General features: G+C 46.7%; 1 pseudogene; it reads right to left on the bottom strand.

Annotated features, from left to right (window-relative positions):
- Positions 1-1,123: 1,123 nt before the first annotated feature.
- Positions 1,124-6,125, bottom strand: LOC133898307 (uncharacterized; annotated as a pseudogene).
- Positions 6,126-7,405: the final 1,280 nt, after the last annotated feature.

The raw sequence follows: 7,405 nt of genomic DNA, 5'->3' as shown, positions 1-7,405 counted from the left end.
CCTAAGTCAGGATAAAGGTGCTATCATTTCATAGTTAAAGTTGAGTCATGTGGACACTTCGTGTCTAAATCCTGATGCATGATAGAGTGTTGTCATTTCATATCTAAAACTCTATCTTGTAGTCACTTCGTATCTAAAGTGTAAGTCACGATATAGATGTTCTGCTGGCAGCAAGGTGTTGTTATTTTATGCTTAAAGTTGAGTCGCGTGGTCAGCTGCTCTATAACGCATCTAGTCAGTAGAGAACAAAATAGCCAAATTTACAAAATTAGAGATAATTTTAGAAATTAGTCCATCACATAAGAAGAATATTAGTCAATTTTACCTGATTTTGGAGCAACAAAAAGTTTTCTATTTTGTACAAAGAAGATGAGAGGGGAAAATAGAGCTATGAAATGTACTTCTGGTGTAGTCAAGGGGTGTATATGTTTGAATTCAAATTAAATAAAAAGAAGAATAACATATGAAATGATAAAAATGCATATAACTAGAGCATTACAATAGAACTCAATTTTTCACCATATAACCTAGGGCTGAAAATAATTTTAAAAATTAGTCCATCACATAAGAAGAATATTAGTGATTTTTCAGATTTTTGGAAATTTATTTGAGACCCTAACAATTGTTAAAAGTTATAAAAGTAATTTTTTTTGAGAATTTTAGTTTAAATTTTACACATGATTTTTTAGGTAAATTCAATTATAATATGTTGCACATAGATTATGAAAAACGTACAAAAAGTTATAAGATTTTTTGAGCAACAGAAGACTACTATTTTATTTGGAGAAGATATGAGTAGAAAATAGAGTTGTAAACCGAACTTCTGATGCAGTACTGTTCACGTAGGGTGGTAAGGGCAGGCGGTAAGATGCTGTCACGGTAACATGGGTGCTTACCGCCCTCTCAAAAGATGATAAAGAACTAACTTGAGTGGTAGACGTCTATTTTTATAAATCTTTTCATTATCGATGATCTATTTATTTAAATATTAATGCTGAAGAGTATAAAGAAAACTCATTTTTCATATCCGTATCCAACTTTATCGTCAGATCCATGAAAGCACAAATCTACACTCCGATTCAGAGGAACTGCTACTTATAGAACGCTACAAATGGCATGACACTCAGCAGAATAAGTAACCATTTACATTTCACGGTTTGTTTTCAGACATCAGTACAGAAACATCCTGCAAGGAAAAGCTTGAATGCTTGATGCATGACCAAGTAACCGCAGGACAACAAAGCCGTCCATCCTTCTGCTCCTTTTGGAGTTAGATTTCTGACACCTCGAAGGCGATTTTCTTCGGAGTAAACATGTGGCTCCTTTTTTCTGGGAGATGTTCATGTTTTTCATCTGGCCTCTACCAATGCCAGACTCCAGCAATGGCCCGCCCCTGCATGCTTGGCAATTTCACAAGGGCATAGCACCAACACTGCAAACCTGCGCACAACAGCACCATGGTGCCTGTTCTACGAGGCCAACAGGTATCTGAACCTGAACTCCTACGGCAGGACACGGACAGGTCGCGGCGCCGCGGGGCTGTGCCGACCGGTCTCAACGACACAGACGGCGTCGCGCTGCTGCTCGCCGGGCAGCTGCAGGCACATCGAGTCCACGAGGGAGCCCACGTCCTTGGCCAAGTCTGGGAGGTACCAATGCAGGAGCTTCGGGATCGCGAGCCTGCCGGGCGACGAGACGCCGACGGCAGCCTGCAGGTAGTCCCTCTTGGCCGCCTCCAGCTCCTCCTCGACATGGGCAGCCGTGAAGACCCTCACCTTCAGAAAAAAAGGGAAGCAACACTGTCAGTAGAGCGAATTATGCCGGCCGGCATGCAACGATCAGTACTCAGTGGTCAGTGTCACTGTGCTGTGGTGCGGTTAAAATCATTTGCATTGAGAAAGCCCGGGGGGAAAGTTCGGTCTGCTTTACTGCATGATTGCCTATGTCATGCCTGAATTCTCCCACTTCAACAAAGTTCAGAAGATGAACGCTAGTGCTTGTGTGTGTGTGTGTGTGTTTTGGAGAAGAGAACAGATCCTAAAACAACTCGGTTAGACGTGTGATGGATGCCTGAAACTTTTCTTTAGATGGATGAAACTGCCAAATTGCTTCACTTTAAGTACACATTTTTTTGTGGGGGGGGGGGGGGGTCATTCTGTAGCAGTTGAAAAGATGCACCAAGACAGCACCTTTCCTTCTGTCAGTCCTGGATCGGGGCATCGAGTTGTACAGTGCGAGCAAAGGAAATGCAGTGGCACCACGCCAGTGGAGCCAGGGACTCACCGCCGGCGAGGACCAGCTACCGCAGGAGAGCGCGAACGTCACCAGCGGTTCCGGCCACTGCAGCCCGAGCACGGCACGCGCCGCCATGTCGTCGCCCTCCGCCCCTCCCGGGTTCACCTGCCCCCATGTCAAATTTCCATTGTCACAACACAATCGTACACGGCTCAGAGGTTTCAGCCTTTTCGGTCACACGGCAACGATGGTGCATGATGCCTTACGTGCTTTACATCTAGGGCAGCCTTAGGATCAAGTGCTCGATCGTCATGGCGCTCAGCACGCGCCCACCCACGTTGATCGTCGCCTGGGGGAAGAAAACCGACAGCTCACTCTTGTCAGAGATTTCTCATACAATATCTCCTTTTGTAAACAATGTAAACTGAATGCTGCACGCGGTGTATCTAGAGAGGTGGGGTGAACATGGGACCTTGGGCATCATGGCCGCCAGCATATGTGGGGTGGTAGGTGCTCCGTGCTCAAGAAATGCCTGGAGTTGCAGAATAAACAAGTTATCAGTGCCAGATCAGGGCATAGCAGTTGATCTTTTAATGAATATATCCTGTTAGGGTGTAAGTACATTCGAAGACGTGCTGCGGTCAAAGGCTGTTGCTGCCAAGATCGCAATTATTTAGGGCTTTGCCGATGATTAAGGAGACAGGAAGCATTTCAATACTCAAGTCTATGAACGGATAACATGCAGGGCACAGACATGCTGTTTTAGTTCAATCATAAAACAATAGTAGTAGTAATGCAAAAATCTGCTCCTTGCACATCATCAGAACCACAGTACTAGCTCGGTTACAGCATGAACATACTTATGAAATTTCAAATGGTCCCCAAAACAAAGAAACTTCCTTCCAATGAGGATTGCACATGAACAAAGGAGCCTAAAGCTAGGGGTGCCCATAGGTGAACCTTATGGTACCCTCTAACCCTCTTTAGTTCATTTGTTTGTACAAGGAATCCACAAAATGGATGATAACGTGAGTTTTTAGTTCATTTGTACAAAACTAAAAAGAGTCTAGGGTCGAACCTCTGGCACCCATACCTAAAGCTATGAATCATGCTGAACAGGGGCGGAGCCACATTCAGATAGGGGTGCACAGGCACCCTCGTAAATCAAAATTTTAGTTAAAACTGACCTGTTTTTGACCATATGTGCACCCCCGAAACCTAAAATTATACCATCTGAAATAACTTATTTGTATATGTTGTTATATTTACAGTGAGGTAGTGCACCCTTACCACTTCGATCTAGCTCCCTCCATGAATCATGTTGACGGGAGAAGCCAAAGGATGAGGCCTCAATTATGGAGGACAGCTTACATTCATCATGCAGGAGTTGCAGGTGTTGATCCAGAATGCCAGCCTCTGCCGGTGGGAGAGGCCCACTAGGTAACCCGAGGAGAGCTTCCGGAGCAATGCCCTGATTTTTGACAGGTAGACAACGACCATTCGATCAGCATGCAAAGTCAAACATCCACCAGCTCACCACAACCAGATCTAGTTCACAACAACAGATTAGCAGTAGCATTTACCGAATCAGTGGGAACTCACTTCAATCTCCGACCAAGAGCGGCGTCGCCGGCAAGGACATTCTTGTCGAACGAAGGGGCGTCGACCGCTCGGAACTGCTTGTACGGGCCAATGTCTCTCCATCCGAACTCTAGGACACCGTAGGGGTCTCCGGCGCAGGCGCCGTCTGAGCTGCCCTCGCAAGAACCGGAAACCGACGGCGACGATGCTCACTCCTCGTCGTGGCCGGTGGAGGTGCTCATCTGCGAGAAGATGACCAGCAGGCACGTCAATAGCTCCTCCGAACTTCGTTCGCCGCGGTTTAGGCCATGTCTGAATCAACGCCATTGCTGCCATCAAGAGCCTGATGATCTTCCACTGTACTAGTTATCTGAAATTGAAGATTCAAACGCAAGAACATAAGCCTGAATACTGAATTCAGTGTCAATTTTATCTCTAAAATAAAGCCTCATACATGAAAACCGGCACATTTATCCACTACCGGCATCCTGCATTTTGGCACATTGTTCAAAGGCGTCCAGCTGAAGTCTCTACATGAGTTAGTGCCACAGGATTGATTCTCCTTCCCCAGACGATCGCCTTGGCTGAGGGAAGGACCGGCTCTTCTTGGCTTCAAAGATGACCAATTAGCAGCATCTTGATCAGGACCTTGGCGCATCGACGTGGAGACCTCTGAATTCTGCAGTTGGGCCGATGGCTTGTGCCGCGCCGTCGTGGGCCGCTCACCGTCCGGGAAGCACGCATGCTTCGCCATGGAGGTGATGATGGCCTCCTCGTAGAGGCCTCGCCGGAAATTGACGACCTGCTCCTCGAGGCGGACAATCTCCTCCTCCAGGACGGCGACTTCGGCAAGAAGCTCCAGTGTCTGGGCACAATTCAGACGAAGCAGAGATCAGAATGGAATCTGCCAAGCTGCAATGAGCAACGAATTGCTTCAATTGCATGCAGGGCACTAACCTGAGACGGCAGGTAAGGGGGGAGGCGAGGGAGCGCGCCCAGTGGCCTGGTGAACGCGCGCTCTAGAGCTCGGTGGACGTTCTCCTCGTGCCGCAGCTTCTTTCTCAGCTTGTCCACCTGCAACTCGAAATGGAAAACAATGAGCTAAAAGCAGTGATCTCTGTATCAAACACTAGCTGTTAAGGTCGGATACTATACGTCTTGCTGAAGTGCAATTTTCCTATCCCTCCTCGATTGGTTTCTGTTCTTGATCCCCTGCGCCGCTGCATTGGAGGATGTCTTCATAGCCGCCGGCGTCTTCGAGTTGGGTCTCTTCTGATCCTTCTCCATCGCCTTGAACAGAGAAACCAACAAGAAACGACGAAAAGATGACTCTTTAGGTGGAGGAAACAAAATTCAACAAACGGCAGGAGTCAGCAGCAAACAGCAGGTACCAAATTGGAGTTGCTCTCTACAACGACGGATCCGACCGAGCCCATTTCAAACGCTTAGCACAACAAAACCGCCAAATTTGGCTCAGAAAAGCATCGAAGAATAGAGTGTGGTGCACACAACCGTACTACTAGTAAACAATCCTTACTCACAGAGAACTTGATACTGTAGCAATCACTCCCTCCAAGAACAGGAGTAGAGTGCAGAGTTCATATCTCGAAGACACCAAAAGCGCAGGATGAAAGACGCAAACGCAAAGAATTCAAAGACCCATCTCCACGGGGCGCGAAAGCCGTCAGCTTTCCGATCCGAGGAGCACGCAGAACGCCGAGAAACCAAAAAAAAAAACATCGCGGAAACCGCCCCCAAAACGCAAAGAATATCTATCATTGCTTGGGCGCTCAACTCAACGAAAGGCGCAAACTTTCCGACGCCAGAGCCCAAGAAAAGAGATGGGTGGTACAAGGGCTACTCACTTTCTCGTTCCTCGGAGTGGACTTGTTGTTGCCGCGCACCACCACCGGCCTCCGCGCCCTCCCGCTCATCTCCAACGGCGTGGGCATCTGTGAGGCGTCAGCGCAGAACACAATGCGCGGGCCGCGCGAGCAAGCGCCGAGCCGCGGGCGGAGGCAGGTGCAGAGGAACAGGCCTAGGGGCCGGGTGGAGCCTTGATTGACATTAATGGCTAGCGGCCACCTGGAGGTCGGGGGCAGTTGTTAGCGCGGCGCCTGGAGCAGGACAAGGTTGCAGAGGCCAGAATTCGGCGGTGTGGATTGCGTTCGGGTTTGGGAGGGGGTTCGGCGAGATGGAGGCGGGGCGGGGTCACGGCGATGGCGACGATGGCGTCGAGGTGGAGCCAGGGTTGGTTCCGGGTTTCGACCATAGTCACTTCAACTCCGGCAGATCGGGTCGAACGGGGTTTTAGAGACGCGGGATGACAACGGACAAAATTGCGGTGCGCGTAGTATACCTCTTCGGTACGTCAGTCTATCGGAAAACAAGTTGAAATATATTTTAATTTATTTATAATGAGTAATTAATATTAATATTGATTTGGTTCGATAATTTTTGATTTTGTACGAGCATTGATGCGATGATTCTGATAAATCCAAAACTTCCGGTTTAAATCCAGAGCCTTCGGTTGAATTTTTGGTGTTAAGAGTTTTTTATCCGCTAGAGTTTTCGGTGTTTAGTTTTAGCAATCGAATTTAAAATTTCCAATCCAAACCTGGAACTTCTGGATTGACAGGAAAACCAAGATATAGAGCATCTGTTCAAAGGTAAACTCGGAACTTTCATGTATCTAGAACTTCAGGTCTCCAGACAGAGAGGGGTCATTTAGAGGATGATCAGAACTTCCGAGTTATCGTGATTTTTTTTCTGAGTTAGGGTTTTAATTGAGAATTTTGATTTTATGACTAATTTATAATAGAGTTGGAAATATGATTTTGCTTGTCTCATGTTATGCAAGTGATGAGTGTAACTTGACTATCAATGGTGGGATGATGGGGGACAAGCGGGGTGGGTGCCGGACGATCAAGGAGGTCGGATGGAATCAATGATGATCCTAGCTGTATACATAGAGGTCAAAAAAGCATGAGAAGATAGAAGACAACGTGTTGATAAAGTTGAGCGAAGGGGATGCCGATGCAAGTGACAAGACGGCTCGAGGGATCATGAGCAAAGATAGACTTATCGGTGGTCAAGATCGCAAGACGGGGTACACGTGTCGATATCGAATGTTTGCTTGAGGTCAAACAAGTGGCAGTGAGTCATGCTTTCAGAAGTATGCAATGAGTTTTGCGGTGTAGCCTCAAAACTGTGGGAAGGATGGAAGTGCACGTGGTATCATCGCGAAGTTTACGTCGAGACGAAGCTAGGTCATAAAGACATCATAGTCGTCCGATAAATGGAGGAGAAAACAGATCAAACTACCCTCAGTGGTAGGTAAGAGTGTATTATACGAGATGAGTATTTTAGAAATAAGGAAACTTGATATCTAAAAAAGCTTCCAATGCCTATAAATAGAGGAGTAGGATTGTGTTGTAAGTTGAACCAATTACTTGGGCCTCTTGAACCATTTATACAAGAGCTTTGTGCTAGAGTTATAGAGAAGAGGAAAAGAAATGCTTAACCTATGTATTAGATGAGAGCTTTGAAAGGAAAATTTTTTGTAATTCGTCTAAAATAGGGTTGATCT

This window comes from Phragmites australis, chromosome 18, assembly GCF_958298935.1.
Source record: "Phragmites australis chromosome 18, lpPhrAust1.1, whole genome shotgun sequence".
Lineage (NCBI taxonomy): Eukaryota > Viridiplantae > Streptophyta > Magnoliopsida > Poales > Poaceae > Phragmites > Phragmites australis.
Note: the sequence above shows the minus strand (reverse complement) of the source record. Positions and strands in the feature narration are given on the sequence as shown.